This window comes from Mixophyes fleayi, chromosome 4 (assembly GCF_038048845.1).
Source record: "Mixophyes fleayi isolate aMixFle1 chromosome 4, aMixFle1.hap1, whole genome shotgun sequence".
Taxonomy (NCBI): domain Eukaryota; kingdom Metazoa; phylum Chordata; class Amphibia; order Anura; family Limnodynastidae; genus Mixophyes; species Mixophyes fleayi.
The window spans coordinates 177,762,463-177,774,473 of NC_134405.1; the positions used below are offsets into that span (position 1 = coordinate 177,762,463).

Consider the following 12,011-nt stretch of genomic DNA (forward strand, 5'->3'; position numbering starts at 1 on the left):
TCAAACGACGCTGTTACAGGGCTGTCCCTTCTCATCCCAATACATCCCTTGGTGCCCTGCTGGGATGACTCCAAGGAGTCTGGCGGAATACAACCTGGGACAATGGGGTTACTGGGACAACTCAGGTAAATTAAGGGGCAAGGCCAAGATGATTAAATGACATTCCTAGTATTAACTCCTTACAAGCTTTTTCAGCCAGAACTAGCTTCCAGTTGATCAGGACTTGCTGCAAAGGAAGGGAGGATGAATGCAGCTACAGCCCCCTCACCCCTATCCTGGAACTGGACACCACCTGATCCTTACCCATAACCCACCTGGCTTCAATTTGAGAACAATGCATAACACCAACACTGCAATAACAACAAACACATTTGTACAATGGGTAACATAAAAGGAAAAAAGTCTCCTATAGAACCATGGCTACAACGTCCCATTATACACATGTAATTAGACACCACATTTGCACTCTGGTGAAAAAGTATAAGCGCAAGGGGGAGAGATAGGACCTTAATAATTGTCATCCTATCTCTGTCCTGAATGTGGACTTCAAGATCCTCGCCAAGGTACTAGCCAACAGGCTAAAGGTTGCCACTGGGAAGATTGTTCATCCGGATCAGACTTCTAGCAGGATTGAAGTCCACTATAAGTTGACGAAACATGTCAGATGATTATCTGTTGCCTGCTTCAAGTGTGGATCCGAGAGACCGGTGTTAGTACCAATCATCCGGGAAGGAACTATTTTATGAAGGACTTCTAACTGACTATACATTGTCTGTTCAGACAGATTTAGTGGTGCGCACCTCATTCAACGTGTGTTCCAAGTTCATTTCAAGCCGGAGAGCCGCGTTCGGCAAGTACAAGTGCAGTTCGGTAGAGGAATTGTGTATTTCTTTCCTTTCCCTACTCCATGGCAGCCCTTACAATGGGTTAATCCCTGATCAGCTAGTGTAGAAAGGAAGAATTTTGTCCTACCTGGCCCCTATATAAGACGGCTCCTCCTCTTCCTCAGTGTCTTTTTTTCCTGTCTCAGCAGTCTTAGTAGTGTAGTGTTTGTTGTTTTTGTTTGTTATGTTATCCGAGAGAGCTTACCTGAGGAGTTTCTGGCTTTTTCCTCTGGGCTGGCTGCGATGGCAGTTTCAGCTGGGCACGGGTGTTCACTTTGATTGAATCTTATGAGACTCCCGGGGGTTGTGAACGGAGGACACGCGCGCGCACATGCGCTATACATTGCCAGCAGCTGATTCTCTGGCAGACTCACCTGTAGAAGGAATCAGGTGACAATTATGCTAAGACTCACTCGAGAGCAGGCACCATATTAAGCAGCTGCAGTCCATTATTAATAAGGTTGTCTTTGCTTGGTGTTGGAAGCTGCAGGATTTGGCAGCCATTTGGATAGTGCACTATGGAACAGGAACCCACCCCAAAAAAGCTGAAGTACACCCCAAGGTAAGCCCTTAGTAAAGGGTCTTTTTTACTCTTAAAGATAGGTTACTTAGTTCCTTTTCTATGTGTTTACAGTACCTCTGTGGAGCTTGTGCAGGGAAAAAGGAAATGCAAAGTGAACAATCGTGTGTGTGTGTCTGCAGCTTGTGATGGCAGATTGCCGAAGGATTGTACTGACCCATTATGTGTATCATGCACCCCGGAAACTGTAGAGGAGCCTGCCCCCCCCCCCCCCCCTGAACAATTCAGGCAGTTCTTTTCATGGATGGCTAAAGCGAAGCAGGAGTTTTAGGCCCCAGAACAGAGAGCTACAAGGGCCAGGGTCCCTACAATGAAAGATATGGAGGAAATAAGGCCAGGGCCTTCCTCTGAAACATTCAGCTCTACTCAGGAATGGGATTCGGACTCAGTGAGGTTGAGGTGAAAGAGGAGCCCAGAATGTTTAAATTGGATAATGTAAATATTATACTGAAGCATATTAACAAATCGTTAGGTATAGAAGAGCCAGCAGCACCAATCAAACCGCAGGATGCATTAATTGCAGAGCACTGAGTAAAGTCTAGAGTGTTCCATACGCATAAAGTAGTTATAGATTTGATTGCTAAAGAATGTCAGGCTCTAGCCAAAAGTAATCCTAACATGGGAAGGCTAAATTGCATGTACCCTTTTCAGGAGGAAGATATGCTGAAATGGTGTTCGGTGCCTAAAGTGGATTCAGCTATAGCTGGCTTATCCTCAAGGACCACTCTCCCATGGGATGATGGGGGTCCATTAAAAGATGTTATGGATAGGAGATTGGAGATTTCCTTCAGGAAACTACATATCTCCTCAGGAATAACCCTAAAATCTGGGGTAGCCATGGCTTCGGTAGCTAGAGCCCTGAGACTATGGGCCAATACTCTATATACTGATATCGAGGATGAGATAAATACAGTGTATCTTCTCAAATCCTTAGAGATTATGCAGAAAAGCATTGATTTCTTGTGTGGAGCTGCGTTGGATACGATTGTGTTTTCTTCTAGGAGCATGACTTTGGCAGTAGTAGCGAGAAGGGCGCTATGTCCGTGGGCGGCAGATCATCAATCTAAAAGCCGTCTGACAATGCTTCCATATGAAGGCAGTTTCTTGTTTGGCGAAAAACTAAGCTAATCGGTTACCACAGGACAGAAAGGTGAGACGTTTCTTTTCTTATTCTCCAAAGCAGCAGTTTAAGGAAGCCCGTACCTATAGGCCGGAGAGACAATATTCTAGACAAAAGGATAGTATGGCAAGACAGTCCTTTCGGCCCTTCAGACCAAGAAGGGGGAAGCAAGGACAGCAAAGACCCCAATGACTATCTACGGATCAAGTCCCCACTAACTCCAGTGGGTGGCAGGATATCACACTTTGCAAAAGTTTGGATTCAGACCACACAAGACAAATGGGTCCAGGCGATAGTCACCAAGGGATATGCTATAGCATTCCATACATACCCTGTAGAGAACAAATTCATTCAGTCAAGAAGTCCCTCGCCTTCCCTAGAACGACAAGCATTGGAGGAAGGTCTAAGAGGCCTGGTGAGAACTAGAGCTATCGTATCAGTACCGTCAGGTCAGGAAAAAAGGGGGTTCTACTTCAGACTGTTCCTCATCCAGAAACCATCAGGTGCCTTCAGGACAGTGCTAGATTTAAGGGCTCAACTGCTATGTGCGAGCAAAACATTTCAGGATGGAATCAGTCAACACAATTCTCAAAGCAGTAGAAACAGGAGATTTTCTGACGGCAATAGACTTAAAAGATGCATATTTCCATATTCCGGTCACATCCCATCAAAAAGTTTCTAAGGTTTTGCATTCTAGGGCGTCACTTCCAGTTCACTTGTCTTCCATTTGGCCTTTCCACGTCTCCAAGAACATTCACCAAGGTCCTTGTAGTTCTCATGGCGGCACTCAGGGAAAGAGGAGTGACCTTGTGGCCATATCTGGACAATATTCTAATTTTGGCAAAATCAGAAGCAGCAGCCTTGCAAACGACATCTCAAGTGATCCAGTTTCTGCATCGACACGGTTGGCTGGCAAATATAGAAAAAAGCCATTTGATACCATCACAACAGCTTGTATTTCTAGGAGTGCAAATAAATACATGTACAGACAGAGTCTGCCTCTCTCAATAAAGGGCTGGCAAAATCCGGTCTTTAGCACACCTAATTCAAATCCAACCTCTTGTGTCAGCATGAACATGTCTGCGCCTCCTAGGAATGTTTTCTTCAACAATAGGAATACTCCCATGGGCGAGGTGACATATGAGAGTTCTTCAAGCAAACCTCTTTGCGCAGTGGGATCATACATTGGTGTCCCTAGACTCCAAAGAAGTCTTTCAACTGGTACAATGCAGATTTGGAACACCAGAAATAGACCTTATGGCCACAGGAAGCAATGCCAAGGTACCCTTCTTCTACTCCCGTCACAGAGACATCAGAGCCCTAGGGATAGATGCCCTATCAATGCAGTGGAACTTCAAACTGGGGTACGTGTTTCCTCCCTTTCCACTCATCCCTCAGATACTCAGGGAAAATAAGAAAAGAGAAAGTCAAGGGGATAGCGATCCTCCCGGCGTGGCCGAGGCGTCCCTGGTTCGCTGCAGCACAGAGAATGTTGCTGGAACATCCATGGCCGTTACCGATCAGGCCAGACCTCGTACATAAGGGTCCAGTTTTACATCCAAATCCAAACTCTCTGAGTTTGATGGCATGGAGACTGAGAGGCAATTACTGAAATCCAAAGGGGTCTCAGATGAAATAATAGACATTCTATTTCACGCCAGGAAAAAGAACTCCTCTATGATTTATTATAGAATCTGGAAAAAATGTATTTGTTGGGCAGGGGACATGGCGAAGGATCCCATGTCTGCCAGTGTGCCCGTTGTGTTAGAATTTCTCAAAGATGGTTTTGTTAAAGGACTAGCACCTGCTACGTTAAAGGTACAAATATCTGCCCTTAGCATCCTTCTTGATATCAAATAGGCATCCCAGAGTCTAATCTTCCAGTTTTTTAAAGCACTAAAGAGGTTACGCCCAAGACGGAAACCATTCTTAGCCCCTTGGGACCTTAATATTGTTTTGGATGCCTTAACAGTCGATCCTTTTGAGCTGTTGCAAGACATATCTCTGAGATGCCTCACTCTAAAGGTACTCTTTTTGGTGGCTATCACTTCTGCTCGTCGAATAGGAGACATACTTGCTTTATGGTGAGAAGAACCCTTTCTGAATATCTATGAAGATAGAGTGGTGCTAAAGACGAATCCGGATTATTTACCCAAGGTGGTATCCTCATTCCACATCAATCAGGAGTTGATTCTGCCATCTCTCTATCCTCATCCCGCTAAAAGTGACAAAACATGTCTCCACACTCTAGACCTAGGCTATATCTACGTACATCCAGGGGCAGATCTAGAAAACTACTGTACCCGGGGCGATTTAGGGGGGGGGGGCATTTAGGCCCCGCCCCTTTCTAACAGTTTAGGCTGCCGACGGCTGCACACTATGTGCAGGTCCGTCCAGCCGTGACAGGCAGGGACAGTGTGCTGCCCTGATTGTGTTTTAAACACAATCAGAGCAGCCGGGCAGCACACTGTCCCTGCCTGTCACGGCTGGACGGACCTGCACATACTGTGCAGCCGTCGGCAGCAAATGTTTGCTAGGGGGGGCGATCGGGCCCCTGGATCCACCACTGCGTACATCATCAGAACAAAAAATCTGAGGAAGACAAAGCAACTATTTGTGCTTCCGGAAGGTCCTCGCAAAGGACAGGCCCCATCCAAACCCACATTGGCAAAGTGGATCAAAGAAGTGATTGCACAGGCCTACAGGGAATAGAAACATCCAGAGCACCAGGCTCCTCTTAGGCTGCGCAGGCCACGTTTTTTCTGTGTTTTTAAGTTGTGTTGCAATCATCTACATGTATTTATTTTTAACTGGAGGCGAATGTGGATATGGGTGTCAATCCTGGTTTATGACACCTCTGTCATAGAACTTACCTTTGGTCTTTAGGAGTCCACAATCATGTGCCTTGATACATCTGGCAGTGTGCTTCTGTGCCCCAGGTAAGGTGGCCGATATGGTGTTGTGTGCTGTATAATTTGGCCCTAAACAAAAGTATACCGCTAACACTAGCAATATACCGTAAGGAACTATGTGAGCTCATTACAGCAGCTGATGTTCATAATTCAGAGGGGAAGGGGTCATAGAAAGAATCATCCAGACTTATTTTTTAGGTGAGAATAGTTTAAGTGTGATTCGTTGTGTAATGACCAGTAACCTTGTTTTTAACTTTCTTGTAGAACCAACATCCTTACCAATATCATACGCGCAGGTATTTTTTTTTAAACACCAATAACCGTATTTTATGGGTATGTGCATGTTTGTTGAAATAATCATTTAGGTATTAATGGAAGATAAAAGCAATATAACTGTACATAGATTACTCAAGTAAACACCACCAATGTACATAAAGAAAATATTTCCTAACTAAATTGAAATCAACATGAATAGCAAAGGCTGCAGAATGTCATTTGCTTTTTTTGATGCTTTAGCACAGACAATTTTCCATAAATGCAAATCACAAAAACATTTTTTAATGGTTTTCTTTCTTTGCTGCAGGCTCAGGTGACTTGGGCCTGCTGGTGGATGCGCATCTGACAAACCTGGTCCTTCCACTGCAACACACAGGAGTAGCTGGCAATGAGGGGCTTAGAGTAGTGCTTTCGGTGCTGCCAACTGAAGATTATAGCTATGCCGATAATTGCCCACACACAGTTAACAAATGGCTGGGCAATTTACGCAAAGCCCGTCAGATTATTAAGTCCAGTGTTCAACTTAAACAGACTGTTATCAATTCTTTCCAACGAAGTGGACATCTGTTGCCAATTATCCTCCATAGGCCGTATACATCGGAATCCTTTATTCAGCTGTTGCTGAATCCCTCCCAGGAAGTCCTGCTGAAATTGCACCAAATTCTCCTGTACCCTGATAAAGTGTTGAATTGATTCAGCAATATTGGGGTCTGGTGCAGGTTAAGATTGTGTAGGTGATGAAATTGGGTGACTTGGTGCAGGCCGCACAGACTCAGCAACTTCTGGTAATGTACAGACGGCTTCTAAAATTAAGCCTCAGATTCTACATCTGCTTTCTTCGATTCTGATGTGGCCACTTTGGCCTCCCTGGCGCCTTGTGATATCCCTTAGAAAATGGAAAAAAAAACCCCATTAATAACCATTATCAGGACAAAAGCAGTTACAGTTGCTTTTTACTACAAGCAAAATATTAATAGCATTTCCCTCCCGCCCACTACAACATAGGTGGACTAACCTTCTAAGGAGTCATCCTCCTCCTAGGTTACAACTGCTGTTTGCACCGTGCAGAACAATCAAATATTTACATGCTGCAGGAATACCAGTTTGAACATTAAAGACAAACATTTGCACCATTATACAGTACTCACCAGCCTTAGGTTGAGACACAGGTCTGTTGGCGTCCCGAACGTTTATGCACTTGAGGAGCTCAATAGGGATGCGCTGTTTAAACTCCTCCTCGTACACTCGTACAACGTGCATGTCATCACGAGAGCGTGCACACCACCAGTTCCTGCTGCTGCTCGCCTCTCCTCTGCCATCTTCTCCTACGTTCTCTTTTTGATGTTATAGATTCTTTATCTGCCATTTTCTATTGTTCTCTTAATGGAGCACACTGCATTCACAGCGTCACAAACTTGTGACTACAGCTGCTTTTTTCTTTCAAAAGGTGGTCTTTGCAGCAAGGCTCCCCAAAATGCGCTCATACACTGGGACTAGATTGTGTATGAGGGCACAATCCTCAGCAAAACTAAAGTGCACATTGTGTCCGGACTTAGTTTTGCCCACAGAAGGGCTTGCCTCCTCCTCCTGCCTCTCACCATCCTGACAGACAAAACACACAGGGGGTAAGACAAACAAAAAAAAATACAGTAAAGACCAAAAACAAAAACTCACCAAAGGAATAAATACACAGACAATAAGACAAACAAAGGCAACTAAACAAAATAAGACTGCCCTGCCCACCCCCCCCCCCCCACACACACACTAACTACACTTTCTGCACTCCTTAACACAAACTAAACTCTCTGCTACACTGTCACCTGCTCAAATAAGAACCTTGCTTTTTAGAATGTTAGGGAGGTCAAATCATGTGAGTTTTGCTTGTAAGACTTGCAACCAATCAGATAGGCTTTTTGGTTTGAAAGTGGCGATTTTCAGTTAAACACGGGCGGGTTTAAATCACCATAAATCACGACAGATTAACAGCGTTTTGCTATTTTAGACTAAAAATCGCTACTTAATACATATAGCAACTTGGTGACTCAAATTGACATTTAATTTAAGATTTTCGTACTTGCGTTAAAAATCTTTCTCCGATTCCATCTGGGGGACACTGCTACCATGTATGTTGGCACTTGAATAGTTAACTAAACTTGTTGCTGCCGACTCCTCCCCTCTGCAACCCCATAGACCTCAGTAATTCTAAAGTCCCAAGAAAAGGGTACATAATACAAACTAACCCGTAGAAAAGAAAAAAGGGTGAGAACGCAGCGTCCCCCCAGGTGGAATCTGAGAAAGATTAAAATCTTTTCTCCTCCATCCACTCTGGGGGACACTGCTACCATGGGTACCCTCTAAAGTAGCCCCTAAGGGAGGGAATGCTCTGGTCTACCAGCACGCAAAACACTGCGGCCAAAACTGGCGTCTGAAGACGCAAAAATGTTGAACTGGTAAAACCGAGTAAAGGTATGGACAGAGGATCAGGTCGCAGCCCTACACAGTTGATCTAGAGAAGCCCTGTGGTGAGCAGCCCAGGAGGCCTCCACTGCCCAGGTAGTGCACGCCATGAAAACGTGAGGCACAGTTCGATTCCTACACACATAGGCATGCTTAATCATGGAATGGATCAAACGAGAAATGGTATTCTTGGTAGCTGGCCAGGCCTCTCCTATAAGAGCCAACTACCGATTCCAGTGGTTCGAATGGAGGCCGCTGAAGGACATCAAGGACTAAATTCAGGTCCAACTGAGCTAGAGGAAGAATGTGAGGAGGCTGAACACGCAGTACTCCCTGAACAAAAGTACAAACGGCGCCTAAAAAGATAGAAAGCGCGGAGACCTGATCTTCAGCGAACTCAGCCCAAGGCCCATCTCCAACCCATCCTGAAGAAAAGCCAGAAACCAGGCTAGACTGAAAGATGCAGGGTTAGGATACCTTCTCTCGCAACACTGTATATATATCTTCCACACCCTGTGATAGATTTTGGCCGGCATCGGCTTCCGAGCCATCATGAGAGTTTCCACTACCTTAGAAAAGAAATTCCTAGATCTCCAGAGGCCAGCCTCAACAGCCACGCCGAGGTTAGTTTGGGTGCTGGAAGAGTTCCTGACTGAAAAGATTGTGTCTGAGGGGGGGGAAGAGCCCAACCCGGTCTTTTGACGATGAACAAGATGTTGGCGAACCAAACTCGTCTGGACCAATTTGGTGCCACCAGAATGACCAGAAGACCTCCCCAGCTTTACTCGCTGTAGAACCCGCAAAATTATTGGAATTTGAGAAAAGAGGTACCCCAACTGAACTCCCACCACATGGACATCACATCCACAGCCAGAGGATCTCTGGCTTTTGCGCAAAATCTTGGCACTTGATGGTTGTTTCTGAATGCCATCAGATCTATTCACCAGTTGTTGGAAAACCTGAGAGTGCAGGGACCACTCTCCCGGAAGGATTGCGTGCCTGCTGAGGTAATCCGCTTTCCAGTTGTCTACTTCGGGAATGAAAATTGAGGATAATTGCTGGAACACAGGCTTCTGCCAAAGCCAGAATCTGTTCCGCCACCTGCATGGCTCCTCACTGATGGTTTACATACGCCACCGCCATGGCATTGTCCGATTGGAGCCAAACCGGCATTCCCTGAAGGAAAGCTTGTGCTCCCTAAAGAGCTAACATTGTACGTAATTCAAAAATGTTGATCGGTAGCAAAGCCTTCTTGACGGTCCATAGACCACGAAGATGGAGAACCACCGCCCCCATCCTCGCAGACTGGCATCCATAGTTACTATGACCCAAGTCCACAGAGCAAAGGACCTGTCCATCATCAGATACTCCTGTGGAAGCTACCATGCCAGCGCCAGACGGGCCTTATTCGGAGAGTCAAATCCACTGGGTCTCCCAATGAAGAGGAAATTCAGACCACTGTCTCAGAAGTTCCCACTGGAAGACATATGAATGGAACAGACCGCAAGGAAGGGTCTCTATTGTATACACCATTAATTCCAGGACCCGCATCCCCAAACACATAGAAAGCCACAGATGTACGAGTAGCCGGACCGAGTTTTGAACCAAGCGAATCTTCTGCTCTGATAAGTAAACTCGCTGGAGAGTTGTCCAACAGAAGTCCTCTGGGAGGGTTCCAACTAGGATTATCCGCCCATGCTGCTCCAGAAAACGAAAAGTCAGAGACAGATGCTGGAACAGGAGAGAGCCTGAAGAGGTCTTGATGAGTAAATCATCCAGGTATGGAACTATGTTCACCCCTTGGGCACGTAGACCTGCCGCCATTACTGCCATAATCTTTGTGAAAACTCTGGGAGCAGTAGAAAGACCAAAGGAAAACTGAAAGTGGGAGCTGTCTACAGTAAATCGAAGAAAGTATAGATGTCCCTCCTAAATAGGAACATGAAGGTAAGCATCCTGGATATCTATGGACGCGAGGAACTCCTAGGATTCCAACCCCTGGATCACAGAGTGGACTGATTCCATCCGAAACCTGTCCACCTGAAGATGTAAATTGAGGCTCTTGAGGTTTAAGGTAGATCAAAACGATCAGTCCTGCTTGGGCACCAAGAACAGATTGGAATAAAAACCCTTGCGTTTTTGAGCATCCGGGACCCGGCAAATGACCCCAGCAACCGACTGGAGCATTGCAAGTCTCTTGATCAAATCGCGAGGCAATGGAGCCTGGAAGAATCTCCAAAGATTGGGTCCCATTATGTCTATATTATAGCCCCTGGATATTATTCCCAATATCCCTTGTGGACGCCGCCCACTGATCCTTGAACAACTGTAGGCGACCCCCGCAGCCGTGGGGAGAGGGTGAATCTCATCATGTGGGAGACTTCTTTGAGACCTTGGCGCTGGGATGCTGCTTGGAGAATGAACCTCTAGCTGCAAATGTTCTACCTTTACCGGAAGACTGACCCCTCGGACCCGTGCTTCCACGAAAGGACTGCTGAAAGGAACTCAACTTAGGAATTCTAGGCTTAGAAGAGTTCACCGGCAATTATGTACTCTTATCTCCAGTCAACTGACTGATCATGTTATCTAATTGGGGCCAAAAAAGGCAGAGCTGGAAAAAGATAAGGCCTCAAGATTTCTTGGATTCCCCGTCGGCATCCCAGGAACGAAACCAAACTGTTCTCCTAACCGCCACTGCTGACTCGGATACAGAAAAGGAAATGTAAGTTGTATTCTGAGCAACCTCATAAAGGTAACCTTGAAGCCACCTTAAAGTGAAGAGCCAATAAAAGGAGCTCGGAATCCTGCAGCCCCGCTGCCAATTGGTCGGCCCAAGACTCCATAACTCTGGACACCTACGTGGATGAGAACAAGGGTCTAGAAGACGTACCGGCCAAAAAGGAAGATGTTTTTAAGAAACCCCTCTATCTTGCGGTCCAGAGGGTCCTGAAGGACATCGAGCTTGGTACCTGCAAAGTAGTATGCCAGGCTAACCTGGCAACGGGAGTATCCACTCTGGGTAGACGCTCCCAACGAGCTACCTCCTGCAGAGGATAAAGCATCGTATACCTGCGAGAAACCGAAAACTTCTTGTCCGGCTGCTATCAGGCAGAATCCGAAATCCCGATCATGGAAAACAAACCGTTCTGGGCTTACTACGCTTAAAAAGGCCCTGCTCAGCCTGAGTAACCTGGGAAGGAGACGAGAGGGCCAGTAGAACCTCATTCCTTGAATCCTCAGAATCTACGGGATTAATCGCCTCGCTGGAGACTGTATTAGACGCGGTAGAAACTTCTGCTTGGCGGTTGATAAACTGTGCCAGCATAGAAACTGACTGTCAAAGACACCCAGGCAGCCTCCTCCGCGTCAGTCAAAGGGTAGCCCCCAGAACTGCCCTCCCTGGTCCCAAGCTTTACACTGTGCACAAAAGGCCCCCTGGTCGTGCTGCCCGACAGGAAATTTGGCAGAGCATTTTAACACAAGAAATCTTGCGCTTCTCAGACATTCTTAGTTCTCCTCATTTTTTTTTTTTTTTTGTTGTTTTATTTTAAAAAGAAACAATACAGTGAGAATTGGCACTGAACTAGTTAACTAAACGCACCATAAACACAGTAGTTCAATAACTTGATCTGACCCTGGCTAATAGTCTCAAAATAGTACTTGGGTAACTGTCTAAAATGTATATGTATTCTATGCACACATACATATAAATATCTTTTTTTTTTTTTACAAAAAAGAAAATGCAGAATCTGCAAGCACCACAGATAAACACAGTAAAACAG

The 12,011-nt window shown here is 45.7% G+C and overlaps 1 protein-coding gene across 4 annotated transcripts in view; it reads right to left on the minus strand.

The window, feature by feature from the left end:
- MLC1 (modulator of VRAC current 1) overlaps positions 1-12,011 on the minus strand; it is a 70,423-nt gene that overhangs the window by 36,394 nt on the left and 22,018 nt on the right. Inside the window, exon 1 of one of the 4 annotated variants that reach the window (XM_075208894.1) lies at positions 1,090-1,240. The exons of the other annotated variants lie outside the window; for them this stretch is intronic. The gene's annotated coding sequence lies outside the window, so the exon portion shown is untranslated. Of the gene's footprint in view, positions 1-1,089; positions 1,241-12,011 lie in introns of those variants that run through there. 4 annotated transcript variants of the gene reach the window in all.